Source organism: Garra rufa, chromosome 3, assembly GCF_049309525.1.
Source record: "Garra rufa chromosome 3, GarRuf1.0, whole genome shotgun sequence".
Lineage (NCBI taxonomy): Eukaryota > Metazoa > Chordata > Actinopteri > Cypriniformes > Cyprinidae > Garra > Garra rufa.
Genome location: NC_133363.1, coordinates 22,157,891 through 22,170,511, shown reverse-complemented (window position 1 = coordinate 22,170,511; position 12,621 = coordinate 22,157,891).

Below are 12,621 nucleotides of genomic sequence, written 5' to 3'. Positions count from 1 at the left end.
TTTACATATAGTCCACAAGAGAAAATAATAGCTGAATTTATAAAAATGACCCCGTTCAAGAGTTTACACACTGTGCACTTGATTCCTGTGTTGTTACCCAAATTGTCTTTTTTTGTTCTTTATGATAGTTATTATTGAGTCCCTTGAGTCTTGTTTGTCCTGAACAGTTAAACTGCCTACTGTTCTTCATGATTTTGAAATCTTTTCACACTGAGGACAAATGAGGGACTCATGTGCAACTATTACTGAAGGTTCAAATCCTCACTGATGTTTCAGAAGGAAACACAATGCAAAAAAAAAAAAAAAAAAAAAAAAAAAACGTTTGAACAGAATGAAAAAGTGTATTTTTTTTCTTGTTTTGCTTAAATATCATAATCATATATCATATATTTCCATTTAGTACTGCCCTTCAGAAACTACTTTAGAAGATACTTACATGTTCCCCAGAAGACAAAAAAAAGAAAAAAAAAAAAGGTTAATTTACCTTGATCTTCAAATTCAAAAAGTTTTCACCCCTGGCTATTAATGTATTATGTTTCCTTCTGAACCTTCTGTAATAGTTGCATAAGTCCCTCAGTTGTCCTCAGTGTGAAAATATGGACCTCAAAATCATACAGTCATTGTTGAAAAGGGTTCAAATACACAAAAATGCTGTAAAACCAAAGAATTTTGGGACCTGAAGAATTTTTCTAAATAACCTTTGAACGGGGTCATTTTTATAAATTTAAATATTATTTTCTCTTCTCTGGACTATATTTAAACGTCTTTTATAATATCTTATCCAGGTCAGCACTAAATAATAAATGCCATGCATTTTGTATGATCCCTCATATTATGGTAAAATAATTAACATTTCGCAGATTCTGCAAGGTGTATGTAAACTTTTGACTTAAACTGTATGCTGAGGCCACCTAGTAGGTCCCGGTCTCTCTGTTCTGAACCACTGCTGTTGTTTATCTTTACGTGTTCAACAGATGGTCACTTCTGTTTAAGGATGGTTCATAACCAGAATAAACTACAAAGTTCACCAGACATGCTGATGATCAAAACACATGTGAGACTTCAGTTTAAAGAAGTTTAGGTTAACTAATTAGTAATCCTTTTGTTAAATCAAGAGGTCTTGTTTGAAAACATAAAAGTTTTTTTTTTTTTAATCAAAATACAGAATTAGTTTTATCTTGAGTAATTCATTATAACTTTACAATCACTCTTAATTGCTAATTTGCTATACATAAACTCTATACCCTTTAGAGTCCAGGTTGCAACCAAAGCAGATCAGCAGTTCTTGGATTTTGAACACCCAGTACTGTTCAAGTAGTACACCCAGTACCCAGTTACAGTATACAAATTGGCATGGGCAACATTTGTATCCATTTTTGTTAGCTATCGCAATAACCAGGCATCAGATTGATATCCAGGGGTTAACAGATCAGGGGACAAGCTGTGACAGGCTCACTATAAACCCAACATGTTTTCCTGGGTCTCATTTGGTTGTCAGTGTTTATCTATACGAGACCTAATGACATAGTTGCCATGACAGTCATTGTGTCTAGTGGTTTATTGAATTGACATGGTAAAATACTGGCCTGTGTCTTCCATGTACCTCTGGTAAATGACAATAATGATATTTGTTTTAAAAAGAAATGGGGCCTCTTTATAAACCAGAGTCACAAAATATGAAGAAAAGTCCCTGGAATATAAATTGAGAAATCAGCATGTTCCCTATTCTACTCTTCCTCTCTCATTAATTAATATTACGCGCAAGCTGCCACTGATGAAGACCTGGTAATGAGGAGAGCGAGGTAATGACACTTCATCATCTCTTGTAAATCCCTTGACTTGATGGATTTGATGCCGGCTAAGCTATTTCAATGATGCTGCCTGCAGAGTGCCCTGTACTACAACATCCTGCTCCTTTGTAGCAAATGAGGACTATGTAACGTCACACACTATCAATGATGACTGTTCACTGTCGTCTTACTCTTGGGATACTTAACCCTCTGATGCATGGTGTCTACTACAGCAGACAGATCTTTTAAAGCTATTTTAAGGGGATAGTTTACCCTAAAATAAAGACTATAAGACCTTCGTTCATCTTCAGAACACAAATTAAGACATTTTTTATTAAATCCGAGAGCTTTCTGACCCTGCATAGACAGCAACGCAACTACCATGTTTAAGACTCAGAAAGATAGTTTGTTTGTTTGCATTTTTATACAAGCATCATTAACCTTAGGTCTGTATGTGATCCTTGGTTTTAGATGCCAGACCCAAGACATCTTTGTATGTGTGTTTATAGATTTGTGTGCAAAAACACGCAGTAGTGTGTTGTCTTTGTTAAATTAATCGTATTGTCCCTGCAGTACTTGAATAATGTACTAATGTAATGTAATGTTCATTACAAATATGTAATAGTAGTTTTAAGCAATACAATACATCTATATTGATGCAACAGTTGTTAAAAATCTCACAATATCACATACTGAATTTGTAAAATATTTAAATCCATTTGTATGGACTGCCTGCACCAAGATTCATGACATGCTTTTGATTTTAAATAATGTGACTTACTAGTTTCCATTTAGGTTTACAAAATGCCCTAGTTGCCTAGTTCCCGAAACAGCACTTAGCACAAGTGTCTACAAGGATTTTAAAATCTGGACATTTTCTGAGAAAGAAGAATAAATATTCTGACATTTACCTTGTAGAGTGTCTTCTGCATTCAGTGGAACATTAAGTTTTCAAAGCTGTAATCCAGTTGAGGCCTCTTACAGCAAGCACATCACAGTTTCTCCTCTGACAGAGGTGTAGCAGATAGTTCACCACAGATCAGCTTTAACCACAAATGACAGGGGGCTGAAGAAGACTAGTTAAAGGTGTCAGTGCTCTAAACAACTACACCCTTCAAACACTGTAGTGGTACAGTGTGTGGAAATCAAAAGACCTGAAGAGGCAGTGATGCATTAAACAGATCTATTAAATCTGAATGGAATCACAGCGCATTTCAACATATGGATGTAAAATGTATGCAAATCTATACAACAGTTCTTTCTGGTCCTTAAATCTGATTGGCTGAGAGGAGTGTGATTTTTTAGTGATAACAGAACTCCAAATGTTTCACCGTTTGTATCACTCTGTTTGTGGTATTTCTCACAGTGAGTGTCATTGCAGAAGCTCAAATCAACTATAATTTTATAAATAATAGTGTGTGTCACAGAATGTAGTTTTAGGAGTTTTTTTAGGCAATAATGTACTTGTTTAGACTTCAAATATACTTTTTTCTTTATAAAGATAACGTCTATATGAAAATTTGCTTGACGTTTTTGGAGATGTGAGCTTTAGGGCGTCAGCGATCGTTCAGCGCTCATGAACCTGCCAAGAGCAACCTTACCTTGGCCAGATCTTCTGTAATTTGTTGCTGGCTCTGATGTCTCTATAATGGTTGAACATGAAATATAATTTGTTTTGGGTAAATCTAACAGGCACTCTTTGGTCTTATTAATCAACATTTATTCCAGAGCATATAGAGCACATAGATTTGGCTGAGGGCAAAATCTCACCACGTTATTTTTGAAATAACTTTGATGCTAAAGCGCTGCCTTTGTACTTTTGACTGAATTGCCTAGCAACTTTTATAATGATTGTTGTTTATTAACTATTTTATTCAATAAGTAATATTTTATATAAATAATAGTCGTAATTCAATTATACTATTTAGTATTGTGAAACAGTGTTTGTGTGGTAATTATTTACATTGTTCTGCCATTAGATGGCAACAAGAAACTGTTTTAATGAGTAAGTCAGCAGTAAAGACTTTTATATTGAAACTATATAAAATAAGACTGAAATGGTTGTAAACAAGGAAGTTATTTTTACTTTCAACAACACCTTGTAAGACGCAGTCAACAACTGCTCTGAGAAGTGCAGTCATTGGAAATGAAAGAATAGTTCGACAAAGATATCGCTTTCAGAATAAAGTTTTTTTTATTGTAAATTTGATATTTAGCTGAACAATGAATGCTGTATTAGATGCAGGTAATCACACTCACTCAGTCCATCTCTTTCTCCCGTAACAGTCTATTCTACAAAATACAGTGAGCTTTTAAAACAAATATACAATAAGCTTATAGTGAAACAACTCACGTTCCTTTGTACTAGTTCTAACGTGATGTTTTCAAATTAGTAATGGAGGCTTGGACACAGCTGTTAACCGTGGCGGAAGTAGTTCCCACAAAAGACACTTTTTAAAGACACTCCATTGTTGTTTCTTATGCATTTACCCAGGTGTGCCGTCAAACTGTTGTATAAATGCAATATAACAGTGCGATATGGCTGCATATCAGCATGGCTGTGGTTTGGCCATTGGCATGAGCCATCATTGCACTACTACTCGTGTGATATTGCTCATGTATTTAATGAGTAAAAGAGTTAATTGATAACATATAAAACATAATAGTTTACATAATCTGGTCAGAGATGTTTCCTGAAATGTAGATTTTTTGACCAGTTCTGGAATTTGTACAGATATGGTTGATCTTTCTTGTCCACTTTTTTTTCTGAAATGTAAGTGCACTTTCAAAGGTCGGGGCAACAATTGACAAAATCCTGGTAATTTGAATATCTAGTGGCATTTAAACACCTTTTAGATTGAATGGAAGTCAATGCAATGTTTAAGACTGACATTTCTCACTTGATTTAACAGTTGCTCTGGGGGAGACTCCAGGTGGGCTGCGGAGACCTATAGCACCTGCTCAGGGTGAAATACCTCTGTATTTCAATAAACTAGCACAATCATTTTCTTCATTAAAGGATAGATGTGGGATCAAAGTTCAAAGTCTGCCTTTTTAAAGTACTGCAAGACTACAAATTGCAAATTGATTTGGACATGAAGCTGTAGAATTTAATAACTGGAATGTAAAATAGCCCTAAAGCTAAGCAATTATACAGCATAAAGCAGCCAAGCCCTGTCAGTGTCTGCGGACAAGATCTGGTGGCTTTTAGCCCAGGAGAATCCCCAAGTTCCACTAAAGCACAGGTGTAAGTGAATATGTTTGTGTCCGTGAGGATGGACAGCCATACACAGGTGAGGTCATCCGTTCTTTTACCCTTACAGCCGATGTCTTTATCCTCCTGCCCTCTGGTGTCTCTTCAGAGCTGAGGAGGCAGGTGCACAAGACTAGAAGAAGCCATCCAAAGCAGGTGTTATAGGTGCTCCAAAGGCCAGCTGGGAATGCATTATTATAAACTACTTTGTTTTATCCAATATAGTAATACAGTGGATGACTCATATTATATAGGTTATATAATGCAATAACATGAGTCAGCATATGAGCAACTGTATTAAAAGCCTATTGCAAACGTTGGCCTGCATAATAAACCCTCCCTACCCATGTTTTTTTGTGCTTTGTCTTGATGCATTTTCTCTTTTCCACAGACTCAACAACTGGCTTAAATTCCTGAACAGAGAAAAACAAAACTGTGTGGCTCAGTGCATTTTACATGCAATTGATGAAAAACTGGCATTAAGGATAACCATACATATATATTTTTAAATTTATACGAAATATGTGCAACAGTAGTAGTGCTATGTTTAATGCTTTTAAAACCATTTAACACAGTTGACATGTTTATTCAATTTAGATTTCAATGAGTGACACACCATTAGGTGTTAACAAATAAAACCTATTTCTGTTAATAAATTGACAGCCTTAAAAATAAAAAAAATATATATATCTTTATGTAGATGTGCTAATAATAATAATAATGTCTGCAGTAATGAAGGTGACCTGCATGATATAAGATATATATGAAAGGTTACAGAATCGATTAGTAAAGACTATATATTCTGTGGTTTGTATAGTAACGTTAACCAGTTCTAATATCTGTAAAACATAAAATACTTTAATAGACCTCCGGTTTGAACAACTGATTCACTGTAATCATACATTGCTAAGCGCTCTCATGGTGTGATGCTGCCTCTCAGAGATTTTCTCTATTCAAAACCAGTAAGGCATGTAATGATCTCACAACATGAGACTTATTTCTTTGGCTTCCATATTAAAGCCCCATAGAAATGCAGCCAATCAAAAAGAATCACAAACGCTGGCATGTGATGTCCGTGTGAGGCTGGAAAAAACTTTTTTTCTTCATAACAAAGGTGGCCTGATTCTATTGTCAAAGGAAGCAATTTATCTAAGTAATGGCATAAAGCCTCAGCAGTTTTAAAAAGGTTGTTTCAGTAGAAAATCACTGAAGATTTCATAAGGAATTTAACGCACATTCACAAACACCTTACAATAAATATATAGATCATGTTTCTTTAATGCATCATGCTGTATGCTTCTTCAAGTTCACATGCCTCCATCTAGACATAGATGGATTTGGATCGAAGGCTAGTGCCCTGCGTTGCACATATGTAATAAAATTCACTTTCATTGGGGTTTTGTACAGACTTCCAATACATAGGGATCTCAAGGTTGACTTTTGATTTATGATCATGAAAGCTTTGTAGACATGACATATTGATATGATACTTCACAAGCATGAGTTTGAGCTTTTTAGTGAGGTTTCACCTCTGTGTTCCAGATCAGAAAGTATCTTTACAGCTTCACAGCCATTTAATTAAAAGGTGCACCTCACCTCATGGGAGTTTACATGTTAGGACCATATATAGGGATTCTCTTCTATGACAATATTCCTAATGCCAAACATGAGTGTGTTTGGTTTTGTCGTTAATTACGGAAAATTATTTTGCAGCATAAATGCACATATAAATAGTATTACCACTAAGGCTGGAAAATAAATAGATACATCACAAATCAAAATAAGATTATTCACCGATTTTGAGATTTTCCGAATGCATCAAGAATCTCTCTCTCATTGATTCTGAGCTTAGTTTTTTAACAGCAGATGGCACTGCATGCTTTAGAATCAGCTGTACTCTGCTTGCTTCCAATTCCTTACCTGAACCGAAAATAATCATTCATAAAGTTCAAACAGGTTAAAGTAAATTACAAGGGTGTTCACAGGGTTGCGTTTACATTAATCTCAAGTCATGAAAAGTGTTCTTCTGCACTCTACATCATGAGCATCTGAGTGTGCAGGTAAAAACTAGATTAGAGCGCCATCTGGTGTTATCGCGATGCATCTATTTAACGTCCCAGACCTAATTACAACAGTAAATGCAGAAGAGCGCAGACGTTTCACCACAGTTCTGACTTCTGAAATATCCATTGAGTGCTGCAATAACTGTAATGCTTTGTGTTGTTTAAAAATAACATACTATCTGCACTAAATCCAAACTTGCCTGATAGTACGAATAAAACCAAATGTGATGTAAAAACGCAATCGCAGACATGCTTGTTTTTCCAGCTCTCATCTTTTCACAGGATTTGTACCCAGGGATTCCACATCCTAAGTCCAGTTCCGTGTCGGCTGAGCTACCGAGCAAGCTTGTTACGTCTGGAAAGTGAAACACATGGAGCTGTAATCGTAACTACAAAGATGATTACAAGTGCTCGCTGTTTTACTGCTTCTAGTGTTCATTTCTGTTGGAAACTGCAGTGATTATTGTAGTGAATTTATTGGTACGTCTTTTGCATCTTGCGAAAAAGTTTCCACAGGTACATTTTCGCTATGAGATTAGGTTGGGTATATAAGGTACAAAGATGTCCTTTTGGAATACTGCCCAGTGGCAAGTTGCTATACCCCTAAAGGCATGATTATTGCACTTTATTTTCTGACAGTGCAGTAGTGCCATTCAAAATACAGCAGATAGCCAAAAATAATTGGAATTATTACACAAAAATGACTTACTTAATCCTCTTAGTCCCAAGTGAGACATAAGGCCACAACTAACTCTCTCTATCTGGGTATGTTCTGAGATATGAACCGCGCTTCCCCCCATTGCGAGCCCCATTTCTTCCAGCTCTGTCTCCACTGTCTATCGCCACGTTGTTCTTGGCCTGCTACTTTTGTGTTTGCCAGGTGGTGCTGTTTTGGATGTCTCATACATGGTCCCAACATTCCAAGTACACTGTTAAAAATAAAGTTGCTTCAAAAGATTCTTCACAGCGATGCCATAGAAGAACCATTGGTAACACTTTATTTTGACTTTCTACTAATAGTAAGTAACTTTGCAACTAAATGTCAACTAGCAGTCATTAGAGTATTAGTAGACTGTCTGCTCAATACCTTCTTATAAGTTATTTTAATAGGTCCATAACATACAACATACTGACTGTAAGAAACTTTGCAAGTATATGTCAACTTATTTTACTAAACCTAACCTAACAGTCTACTCTGAGAGTTAGTAGACATGTCTAAAGTGGACTATCAAAATAAAGTAGAACCAAACTATTTTTGGTTCCACAAAGAACCATTCAGTCAAAGGTTTTTTTAAAGAACCATCTCTTTCCTACCTTTTTATAATCTCAAGAACCTTCTTTCGCTACAAAGAACTTTTTGTGACACAAAAAGGTTCTTCAAATGTTAAAGGTTCTTTATGGAACCATTTAAACAAAAAAGGTTCTTGTATGGCATTGTGAAGCACCTTTATTTTTTAATAAGTGTGTTTTATTTTTTAATAAGACGGACCAAGATGGACTACAGACTTAGGCCCCAGAAAACTCTCTTACAAGCTTCTGACTTTCCCAGAAGAGTTTTCATCTGAAGCTGTCATAGTGTCACTTATGTGACCAAGGTTTTCTCTTGGGTCTGATGGTATCTGTACTGTTAGTGTTGCGGTTTCAAACTTTGTTTGTTATTTGGCCTCACGCCCAACCCCTGACCAGGAGCACTAGGTGTTGTCCTTTGTCTGGTCCCTCACCTGAGACTTGTTCGGCATGATTATACCTATCAGGGACCAAGTCCCCACTGACATAGCTACTCAGGGTCATAAAGATACACAAAAATTAGTTTTTTTTTTTTTTTTAAAGTTCAAAAAAGATGTAAATGGTTCTTACAAGCCAGAAACTTAACCTCCTGTAACCTCCTGCTATTAGACACTTTTTTATGTGAATACATCACTTATGGCTGAAATATCTGGAGAAAATCTACAGTTACATCAGATTATTTATTTATTTATTTATTTATTTTTTCATCATTATAAAGTCCAAAATGACTGATAGTTCACTATTTGTAGTTGCTTAATTTAACATTTTTGCTTTTTAAGGTTTTCCTATTTCTGGCACTAAATGAACAGTTTAAAGATAAAGAGTAGACAGATATCAAGCGAGGACATGCAATGTCCACCTATGCCGTTTTGTCTTCCCATTTCGAGTGGCTTACGGGCTACCGCACATTCATCACTTTTGGCAATAACTCTGAGGATGCCATGTTCTTCTTCAGCGGTACAGCCAGGCGCACCTGCTTAATTCCCAATGGGAAATAGAGAATTTAGATATTATACAGTAGCAAGTGGAGATGTGTTTCTCAGCTGCGCAGAAGAGTCAGGTTGATTGATGACTAGCGACAGGCTAGCAACGGGGGTCAGTTATGAACACATATAAATGCACAATTACGTCTCTTAGCCAGAGTTTAGATCCATACCATTTTCTTTCATCTGTGAGATGTCTATTCCCACAGGGACTAAGAGTGACTCAGTCTTCATTAATTGCTGAAACTTTGATCTTTTCACCACCAGTTTTACATGCAAAGATGACATCAGAAGAGACATGCTTTGAAAAAAGGGAAAGAATAGAAAAGAATATAAGAAGTACAATGCACAGTACCACCTAATGGAAAAATGAATACATCATTAATGAGATACTTTCACCTTGATAGCTGAATTAATTAATTGCGTTGCATGCTTAACTGTGTAGATAAGCTGCTATGCGGTCAAATATGTACAAGCTCTTATCCCTTTGAAAAACTGTCGTATCTTTATGGCATGACCTTTTATGTGTTAGTCTAATTGGAATGCATGGTTATTTTCTACAGTTTATCTTCAAACCTGCAATAAAGTATATAGTTCTTTTATTTTCCCATGAAGGTGTTCTTATCATATTGAACGCATCCAGTAATGTTAATTAATTTAAAACAACATTGTAATAGCAAAGTAATAACAAAGTTTTTTTGTCTCTAAACATATTTTTTTTTAGAGACAAAAGTATCTCTTTTTTCAATTTCAGGAACATGATGCAAATGTTGTAGCCTTGCTGGTTGGTGGTCTCATTGGACTCTTGGAGTCGGGCAGCTACGTGCTGTGGTTGTCATGAGTGCAGTGAAGAGAAAATAAGACCATGTTTACCTTATTCTGCACCCCCCTATTGTCTACCTCAACTCACAGTGGGTTGGATCAGTGAGGATATGGATCTTTCGGATGAGAGATGCCAAACTAATCTTGAATGTAAAGACAAAAAAGGGAGGGTGAGGTACAAAGGTCACGAAAGGGGCACCGGTCGCCAGCCCAGACAACAGTATTGCCTTGAGAGAATGAAATTGAGAGTGAAAAGCTTTGTGTTAGATTGTTCTCCGGCTAAAAAACATCTTCAACCTCTCATCCCTATTAAACCTTTGAATGATTCATAAGATTTAGCCATTACCTGAAGCCTTTTGCTAAGAGATGAATAAAAGCTTTAATGACTGCCTGATTATTAGACATCAAACGAGGAGGAGAGGAGAGGGAATGCACTGGACTGAGCTGGAAGGGTTCTTATTGGAATCGTGTGAAGCTTGGCATCTTGAGAGAGCTTTTGAGGATACATGTGTAAGCCCTCCTTGTAGCACAAAAGCTTTGCTCTATGCATTTGAAAGCAATAAAAATGGAAGTGTTTGCATCCTGGCCTTTTATATTGTTGCAGTGGCAAATGCCAGAGTCTCTCAGCAAGCCTTTGAGCTTCTAGAGCAGAGGTGGGAGCTTTGATCCCTTGAGGATGAGTGTTTGCCAGAACAAAACATTTCTATTGAGATCCGTTGTGGACGTTATCGACTTAGGGTTCGGCCAGGTTTTTCAATGGTGAAAGAAGATGCAAATGGTCAGACCTTCCTTAGGGAGATGGCATGTTGGGCGTGACCCCTTACAATGGGCCTTTTTAGCCACAGATTAAAGGGGAGGCTCATGGACAAAAGAATGTAATGAGTCCTGAGAGTATGTGTAGATCTAATAGATGGCATTTAAAGGGATAGTCGACCCAAAAATGAAAATTCTGGTATTATGTCCTCACTCTCATGTCATTCCAGTTTGAACTGATTTTATTGAGTTTCACTGTATGGACAAAAGCATTCTTCAAAACATATTCTTTTGTGTTCTTTTTTTGGTGACTATCATTTCCAGAGAGTCTAGAGTTTAAATCCTTGGTAACACTGGACAACTAGTTTTCTGTCACATTATACAGTGTTAAACTGTGTGTGTGTGTGTGTGTGTGTGGGGGGGGGGGGGGGAGTAGCTGGAGTTTCACATCAGTTTTGTGTTGTATGCATTTGTTGACTCAACTGTTTCGCTCTCCACTCAGATATAAAAGCTTCTGTTGGTTAATGAAGATTTGACAGGTGAACTTGGAGCTTGACTGAACTCTTTCCCATTAAAATAAAACAAATAAACAAAATAAACAACAGAAACCATCACATAATTTGGTTTTACTGGTCATATTTGGAACTGTATTGGTTTTAATTGAAACTGTAATGGTCCCTGTGGGACTCTACTGGTAATTTCTTGGCTTCTATTGGTGGCTTGTTAACACTATTAAATCCTAATGGAATATGTCCCAAAACACATGGAAACCATTTTTAATTATTTTAATGGTTAATTGTTGATGGTTTTATTGTTTGTAATAGTATCTGTAGTGAAAACCATTGGAATGTCTGTGATGGGTTCTATTTTTTATTTTTATTTTTTTCAGCAGGGTTATTGTGTTCATTCATTTACATTTACATTTAGACATTTAGCAGACACTTTTATCCAAAGCGACTTACAAAAGAGGACAATGGAAGCAATCAACAAAAGAGCAATAACATGCAAGAGCTATGACAAGTCTCATTTAGCTTAATGCAGTACACATAGCAATGTTTTTTTTAATTATATAATAAATGAAAAGAAAATAGATAAAAGAAAAGAAAAAGAAAAAGCAAGCTATTGTTAGAGGCCTAAAAATAGATAGAATACAAAAAGAACAGAGAAGCTAGTGTTATTTATTTATTTATTTATTTAAGAAAACAAGCAGTAAGTAAATGAACAGAGTATAAGTCTAGAAGGACAAGTTTTTTTAGAATTAGAATAGAGGGTGCTAGAGTTAGACAGTCAAATAAAGATGGGAGAGATGTGTTTTAGCCGATTCTTTTATGATGGCTAAGGACTCAGCTGTTCGGATTGAGTTGGATCCTCTTTGGGATGGCACAATAATGTGCCGTTCACTTGCAGAACGCAAGCTTATAGAGGGCACATAAGACTGAAGTAATTAATTGAGGTAAAGGGGTGCAGAGCCAATGGTGGTTTTGTAGGCAAACATTAATGCCTTGAATTTTATGCTAGCAGCTATTGGTAGCCAGTGCAAATTGTGTAGAAAGGGTGTGACATTATTTCTTTTCGGGCTCATTAAAAATTTATATTTGCAGCTGCATTCTGGAATAATTGTAAAGGTTTGATAGTACTGGCTGGAAGACCTGCCAAAATAACATTGCAAT